This window comes from Lycium ferocissimum, unplaced genomic scaffold (genome assembly GCF_029784015.1).
Source record: "Lycium ferocissimum isolate CSIRO_LF1 unplaced genomic scaffold, AGI_CSIRO_Lferr_CH_V1 ctg4089, whole genome shotgun sequence".
In the NCBI taxonomy this organism is placed as follows: Eukaryota; Viridiplantae; Streptophyta; class Magnoliopsida; order Solanales; family Solanaceae; genus Lycium; species Lycium ferocissimum.
In genome coordinates, this window is record NW_026725561.1 from 25,613 (window position 1) to 34,951 (window position 9,339).

General features: G+C 35.2%; 1 pseudogene; it reads right to left on the bottom strand.

The window, feature by feature from the left end:
* Positions 1-737: 737 nt before the first annotated feature.
* On the bottom strand, positions 738-2,209 carry LOC132044262 (mitochondrial carnitine/acylcarnitine carrier-like protein; annotated as a pseudogene).
* Positions 2,210-9,339: the final 7,130 nt, after the last annotated feature.

A 9,339-nucleotide genomic window follows, 5' to 3' on the forward strand; every position in this document is an offset into this window, starting at 1 on the left:
ATTCGCACGTGGTTGTGGTGCATATATACGGCCAAAAGAGAGTAGCTATGGAATTTATAACTGACCTCAAACTAATTGATGAGATTGAAGTTTAGTACTTTGTAGTCATATTACAATAAAACGGACCTGAGTCTGCCAAAATAGATACAAATGATTTATATAACCAAGCTCAACTAATTTAGAATTAAGGTACATCAATGAACGATTGATTGATCACATTGTGTGAATCACTAAAGGAAAACATATTTTTTTGTGCCACTAACCAAAAGATAATTAAAAGAACGAAGCTATATACTGTTGTCAACATGGTCAAGTTAATTGTAAGGGAGGAATAGAACATGAACTAAGAAAAAGGAAATAACAGACACAAAATTACCCCCCAAGCTCCAAAGAATCTTTGACCAAATGAATGTTATTTTTCTATTAATTGGAATGAAAAGATACATATTTTTCGCAAGCTCAAAGCAACATTTTTAAAACCTTACCAACTTAATAGTCAATCATTCCCAAGAAATATGTAATGATCCTTTGGCTTACAGAAATTTCTTCTTTCTCATTCCTGAATAAGTGGTGCAAAATTTGCATATAAATCATAATTGCCTGTAGTTGGAAGTTAATTGGAATTAAACATCATATCAGTGGAAAGAAGCTAATTAGCCTAACGAATTAAAGATCATAATACCTTGTTAACGGCTGGAAGTAGAAGACTGCTGGCCTGAGAGAAGGCGATGGTAATTTTATCCTAAGCTAGACCTAGTGATCTCATAGGCCAAGAAGCAAGTGGCATTTGCAGGAACACTATGCACCATAGCCGGTCCAAAGCCCTTATAAAGGCCTTTCACTCCCTCTGATGCAACAATCTTTCTAAAAGCATCAACAAAGCCAGAGAACCTCGGGTTTTTGTAATCGTCAACTTGGATAACGCTCTTGATTACATCCGTTGGATACACAGAGAGCCACAATGCACCACCAGCCAACCCTCCAGCTACTATAAGAGAACTTCTTCCCAACTTAGAAGTATCCGTGCCTCCTGCCAAGAACTGTTTTGTCGCTTCATACACACCAAACATAGCAGCATTTCATACACACCAAACATAGCAGCATTTCCCAGTACTTCACGTGCCAAAGTCGGGAACAAGCCCTTGAAAAGACCCCGAACACCTCCTTCGGATTTAAGAACGTGTCTTGCAACATCCATAGGCCCTCTATACTTCACAGCCCTGAGCCAACACTTGCCAATGCACTCTGTGCTTGCAATCTGCGAAATGACAAAGGCACTTTCATTAGAGTTTTTACCTTAATACAGTGACAGGGTAGAATTCTTTTACACTATCACACCAGTTAGAAGATAACTCCAGGTAACTATATCTCAGTATGATGTGGTAACCTAGACTATACGAGCAATGTCGGTTTGAATCTTACTTTGGGGGATTTGGTTGATTCTGAATTCTTTAATTCAGAATAAAGGGGCTCGTTATGCCAGTTGAGAGTAGGCAAACAGTTCTGTCTTTGTTTCTGTTACATTCTTCCTCATCATATCACATTCTGTTCTGCATCGGATCCCCCATTCCTGTTCACCCCGGATGATCATGTTGGGTGGATTATGACCTCGTACAATCGTGTCGAATGAGAAACAACTGCTTCGTCATAGTACGTACTTATGGGCATTGATTTGAGTTTTCCCCAAATCAGATTCAAATCAATGCCGAATACAAGAAAGAAAAAATAGCTTACGGTTAATAAGGAATAAGGTCCAGGATTCTTCAAACCTTCAAATGAAGTTGAGTCCAACCTGCATTTTATCAGCTCAGTGGGGCAAGCAAGGAAAGATACTGCAGTTCCAGCTACAGCACCACAAATTGCAGTTCCAGCTACAGCACCACAAACGACTTGCTGACTCACAGTAAGAGGGGCTCCAGATTCAGGCCTAAAGAATGCCTCCGTTTGACCTCTCACTGTGAAAAGGACAGCATTAAATGCTGCCACAGTTGCAAGTGGAGCCCCCATACCTTTGTATAGACCCCTAGGACCTTCCGCACTACTGTTTACCGGACAGCATCCATGGCACCTGAGTACTTTGGAGGCTGCCCGGGAAGCGGAGTGGGCTGGCTTTGGAGCTTGACTTTGATTGTATCAAAAGGGTGACCGACGATCGATTGTGCAGCCCCTCCAACAGTACCAGTGTTAAATCCTTGGCTACATCATCCATCTGCAAATTAAAAACGGAAGAAAAAATTCACTATCGTTACTCCAGTTGTGAATTTCAGTGTATCTATGAAGATATCCTTTTTTAGTAATGAACACCACTACAATTAGTGCAGTTGTCTCAAGATGCAGATAATGTGGAAATGGAATGTGTGTAAGGGAGAAGTTGATGTCTTTTTTCTTGATAAGGTAAAGAAAGAAAGTAAAAAGGAGTTGATGTCTTTATATATTGCAGGATTATAGATCCTCAGACCTGAGAAAATCTGATAATCAGAAACACGAATTTCAGATGCCAATCCTAACACAGATCAAAAATACACAACTCAATGGCATTTGGTCTGGACTTGAAGGTGCATTCTTTTGGAACACTTAAAGTGAATATCACGGCACTCAAAACTGCCAATATAGGAAATACAGATCCCCTAGAAATACTACAAAGATACAAACCCCTTAGTAAAATAACAACAAATTAGATATATAATTATGCCCCAATGAAACCTTTGTAATACACCACAATCTGGGAGTTCGTGTGGAACAGTACTAAAATCTCTTGGAGAAGTGTTGATGTTAGAGTTAAGGGAATTGGCAATTCTTAAACTCACTCTTTCTTAGTCTAAACAGACCCCCACAAATGAATCAGAAATAATTGCACGAGATTATACTTGAATGACAAGAAAAGAGAATGGCACTAGATAAAAGAATAGGATATGGCAAAGGACAACTAAAAACGACACCACGTTTGGAACAGATAATACCAAGATCGAGCCTAGGAAACACTACTGCAATTTACCATCAAATAAATGGCACCGAAAAGAATCACGGAGAAGCAGAAAAGAACAAAAAGCACTTTAAGAAGATTCTATCAACCTACAAACTGACTTTCCTCTTTTTACTTTGTCAAAAAACCTCAACTTTCAGAACTGATTTTCAATCAGAAAAGGGATAGCATGTACATGAGGAACCAATTAGCTCTTGAGATTAACTACAATTAGCCTAAATCATTTACTTTCCATTCACTCTCCGACTTGTCAAAAATCTGGGCACTCAACTCAAGAATCTTTGAATCTTTCCAACTAACTCTTCTCTCTCAAGAGAATAGTGTCACTGTGTCACTACCATTACAAGATGCTGCAGCCCCTTTTCCGAAGAAAACTAGTAACCAACAAAAAAATATAAGATAACCAACAGTTTTGTTTTCAACATCCGCATGAGAATCCCAATAGTGAAAGAGGATTTAACTATACATTACTTATTACGCTATCAGTGTATTTTAACATGTTGTAGCAGGTACCTAGCCCTAGTGTCCGAGTCACTAATACCACTTTTTATGGACAAATACTTGTAATTATCTTTTAGGTGACCTGATTATATAAAATTTCTTTTATATTATTAGTATATAGAAATTAAACTCATCCAAAGATGACTTACACACCATATGTTTAACCACCATCAGTGGGAGTGTCATTCTCTCTATTCTAATGTACAACACATAGGTACCAAAACCCCATAGAGATTGAAAACATAAGAACAAGTAGACTGACTTCAAGTTTTAGCCACAGACATAAGCCATAAGACACTAGCACAACTATGAATTCAGAATTTTAAAAAACAAAATATCAGAGAATAATTGATAGACGGGTGATAGAACGCATCAGAGACAAGAAGAAGAATGCTGGTCCATTTAAAACAAGAGATGACCATCTTTCTAAATTTAACCAAAAACAAAAAAGGAATGAGCCTTACCCTGACTGGTTCTTCTACACAAAATGAATCCCCAACCTCAACACCACCAAATCTAAGCACATTATATCAAGGCCTGGGGCAGAGTAATCTGAAATTAACATACAAGCAATTTTACAGTCATCGCTTAATCAGATCAAATATATTCTGTAATTAAAGAAACAACTATGGTGATTGAAAACACAAAAAGATGAAAGCTTTAACATAGAAGATAATGTGCTTGATAAAAAGAAAGAACATGAAATATACCAAAAACGGGTATCAATCAGTTCCCATTTTCAGCTTATCAGCTTCAAACAGAAAGTGAAAAAGGACCAAGTTCTCTCTACACTTCAACTAAATTTATTTATTTGCTTTATATTCAATGGTGGCTTGATACCCTTGAAAGTGAGTTAGAGCCACATAGTGAATTGAGGTAAAGAAAAAAAAAAAAAAAAGAGAGAGAGGAGATTGATTAAGAAATTAATCAGCGGATACTCTCACACTTGACTAAATGGCATCCACGCAAAACCCCAAAAGGGAAAACTTTAACATAGAAGCAAAGGAGTTTGATATAAAAGAAAGAACATTAAGAATACCAAAAGGGTATAACTCAATTCCCATTTTCAGCATATCATCTTCAATATAAGGTGAAAAGATCCAAACTTTTCTACATAACAGCGAGTTACATTCTTTATATTCAATAGTTGGTTGATTACTAAATAGAGAACCAGCACTAAAAAGAAGATAAAAACAAGAACCATTCTTGAAAGTCAATCAGAGGCATGAGATAATTGAAGTAAAGACAGCAAAAGGAATTGTATTAGGGAAAGTGATTAAGAAATTGCTTAGTTAGATACTCTTGACAAAAAGGCATCCACGCAACACCCAGAAAGGCGAAAACTTTAACATAGAACCAAATGAGTTTGATACTATAAAAGAATAGAACATTAAAAAATAACACAAGGCTATCTCTCAATTCCCATTTTCATCATGTCATCTTCAAAGAGAAGGTGAAAAGATCAAAACTTTTCTACATAACAGCAACTTACATGCTTTATATTCAATGGCTGGTTGATTCTAAATAGAGTAAAAGCAGTAAAAAGAATATAAAAACAAGAACCACTCTTGAAAGTGAATCAAAGCTAGCCACATGATGACATAATTGAAGTGAGGACAAAAAAAGGGGGATTGGGATTTTGGTTAATTCAAAGATTGCTCAGCAGTAAGATCCTTACAGTATAGAATGATGCAAGCCAAGAAATGAAGTCAGCAAATCTCAGCCTCTTTTTCAGTAACCATCAAATGGACTGTGCAAGATTCTGAGAAAGTGAGAGACTAGGGAGTTGGAAGTGTTACATGTTAAAGAATCAGCGCCACCAACAACTCCCGATTACCTATGACTGTGTCACTGATTTTAATAGGTTGCCTTTTTGGGAAAAAGTTTGTTTCTTCATAGGTGGGCCAGTATTAGAGAGGGATGAAAAAGATTCGAAAAAAGATCCCTTCAGCCTTTTATATTTTTTGTTAGGGCCTGTTTGGAAAGCCACGCAGTTAATTGGAATTGGGTGAATTAATTGATTTAGCGCACTTTGTTTGATCAAGAATTCTTAGATGGTAATTAGCCAATTAGGTGTAATTGAGAAGATGTAATTACACATGATAGTAACATAGAAGGTCACCCAACTATGAGTAATGATCTCTCAAGGTCATGTTTCTTTATTTTGTAACAACAAGGTCACCCAACTTTCCCTATATCACATCAAAAGTTTTTTTTTTTTTTTTTTACAAATTAAATTATGATGTGTAAGTCAGAAGTAGCTGGTTGTAGTAATCACGTATTAATTCAGATATCACATCAAAAGTCACCCAATAAATATTTGACAAATAAAATATGACATGGCATGTAATTTTGTCCGCATGGACTTTTTCTCTTTTTTTTTTTCCTCAGTCCATGTGGCAAATAGACCCGACCCGATCCAAACCCAAATTAACCCTTATTAACCTATTCTCTCTTAATTAAAATAGAGTTTCTCTCTCTTTCTCTCTGAAAAAAATTTGGTCCATCATTTTATTAAAATCGTGTCGTCTTCTTTAACACTTCTTTGTGACTTCTTGAACATAGTCTTTCATGACTCTTCTCTTTAAAAAGCCTGCCTCTTTTTGAAACACCCACATCACTTGGCACACACATAACACCAGAAATGCAATTTGTTCATCATTCACACTATCCGCGACTTCAACTTGTTCGTTATTGACACCCTCAAAACCTTCTGTAACATCAACTTGCTCGTTAGTCACGCCAAATGAGAGAAGGAAAAAGAAGACGATACGATTTTAATAAAATGATGGGCCAACTTTTTTCACAGAGAGAGAAACTCTATTTTAATTAAGAGAGAATAGCATTAATAAGAGTTAATTTGGGTTTGGGTCGGGTCTACTTGCCACGTGGACTGAGAAAAAAAAAGTAAAAGTCCCTGTCGAATAAATTAAATATCATGTCATATTTTATTTGCCAAATATTGGGTGACTTTTGATGTGATATAGGGAAAGTTGGGTGACCTTGTTATTTCGAAACAAAAGAAATATAACCTTGAGAGATCATTACCCATAATTGGATGACCTTCTGTGTTACTACCTCGTAATTACACTATCCGATTCTCAAGCGGGTTGAGAATTGGGTGTAGTTACACCCTATAATTACAGGGGCACCTTTTAGTTCCTTTCTTTTTTGTTTTATTTTAATTTATTTTTTACTTCTCTGATTTTAACTTCTTTTTTATTTTTACTTTTTAATTATTTTTCTTTTTATATTATTTATCTTTCATTCCTTTTTTTCTCATTCCCAACCTTTACTTCTTGTGATTTCATGTAATTGTTCGTATTTTTTAATTTCCTTATTTTATTCATTTAGCATGACTGTGTTATTATTCTAATTTTTAAAACTACATCTCTCAATATTAGAAAGAATGGGTCATTAACAAACTTCACATATAATGAGTGATAGAATGAGTCATTAACAAACTTCACATATAATGAGTGATGCTATTAATGTAGAATTTCATTGTGAATGAGGTTATATATAAACTTATATTTTCCCTTTCTTTTGAATTATATTTACTCAAGTTACGCTGGAACTTACTTATGTACCTTTGGAATTTGACATGAGAGTGTTATGTTAAAAAAATGGATGGATTTTGAATTTAGGTTATATTTTTTATTTTAATTTATTTGCTTTAGTACTGTTGACTTGTTATTTCACACTGCATGTTGTTTATTTTTCACTTACGGTTGATACATTTTTTTTTGTCAAACATTTGAATAATGTTATGGCATTATATTTATAAATATTAATTTTTTTTGTCAAACATCTAATTCATGATATTCTCACAAAAAAGTTTGCTTTTAATTTTTATAATAAATAAAAATTAAAATATTAATAATTTTAAAAATAAATATCAACTTTTTGTTACAATATTAGTCACAAATATATAATTATTAATTAATATATTTTCAAGAAATAATGTGTTGTTAAATACATAATATAATATCATCTATAAAGGCACATATTTTTCAAAGATTAATTTTAAATTTTTTATAAGAAATTTTATTTTTAAATTAAACTAAATGTGTAATTACGCTTGTGCAATCAAACAGTACGCTTGTAATTATACTGTAATTGTGTGATAACAAACAAACAAGTTGTTGTAATTACAATACTGTCTAGTTACTAGGTTGTGTAACTTTAAATTCCAATTACCAGGTGACTTTCCCAATAGACCCTTAAGGATATTACGAGAATTAAAAAAGAATTAATATAGGCAGTGAATCCTATTTATAATTTGCACTTAAAAAATTTGAATGTAACACCCCGTACTTTTGGGCTAAGGTTTGACTTGTAAGATGGGAGTATAATAGAACCAATATGAGGAGTTGAGAAAGGGTTTTGAAACCTAATCAAGGCATAAGAAGAGTCTTAGGATAAAGTAAAGTCGGAAGCTACTACGGAGCATGTTTTCAAGTGAGTTTGCATAAGGTCTCACTTCAAGCGACTATAACCCCTTTATTAATTGGAAATTTGAAAAATCTTGCTTGATAAAATTTGTAGCACTTTTGAAATACCTTTCCATCCATATAAGGACCGGGCCGAACAGATCTCTGTGTAAAAAGTTATGCGCACTACGCAGTTTGTGCGGCCAAGCTTCAAGTGCGCGACCGCGCACCGGAGGCAATGTTTTTGATACATGGTAGGGCCTTCCAGATACGCGGCCGCGCACCGGGAAATCCGTTTTAAAATCCCTAAGTCGTTCTCCACACCCCAAATACGAAAACTTGCTTTAGAGAGGGAAGCTCTCAAGAACCCAACTTCCTTCAAAGTCCCTCCATCATCCGAGGTAAGTTTTTGCCACAGAATATTGATGATTTCTTTATCTTAACACAAATTAATATCTCTTACTCCTGCAATCCATGGATTTTCAAGAAAACCATTCTCGAGGGTTCAAGTGAAGGAATTAGAGTTCTCTATCAAAAGTTTGGATTTCTCTTTGGGTTTTGAAGCTAATAACGTATGCGGGGCATCTATCTACGTATGTGAATACCATTTTTCTTCCCCATGCCACGTTTGGTCATGTTTCCACGAATTTCTCATCCTTATGAGTATTATGCCCTAGTTTCATGAAATACTTAAATGCACTTACAGTTTAAATATCAAAACTGCCTATTTCATTCATGTATATCATTCTGAGCATCATGAACTCCTTACGTAATCCATGAATACTCATACCTTGATTTCCATGAGTTGTCAAGCATGTAACATGAAAATGTATATGAACTACTATTGCTATATTCCATGAATCCTTCATGAATCTCATGTCTCATGAAAACTATACTATGTATACATGTTAAGAACTATATTATAAATTATGTTTTGAAAACCATTGGCTCAAATGCCACGTATTATCCATGTTCATGTTTTGGGAGTAGTATAGATTACCGAGAAGGCTCAAACAGCCTGAAACTTCATATGCCAGCGTAGGATAAGGATCGCTCTGCCCAGTTAGGATGATTCCTTCATGTTACCCCTTGTGGGATTAGTGCATGGATCCATTCATGTCATGTTCATGTCTCATACCCCGACAAGGTATGAGATGGCTCAGCTGGTCGGGTCAGAGGCCAGACGCCGCGTACTCATGTGGTGGATTACATGTCGGTTTTACTAATTCTCTCCCACACACACATGTGTGTGTGTATTATATATACACGTATGTATATATACATATATATATACACATATGTATATGTGTATATATATAGATACATGTTACAACTTGATCACGCTGATCATGGTCATGTTCAGGTTTCGATTATAGTTTAAGCTAAGCATTGCAATTTCGTATTACTTATGTATCCATGTTA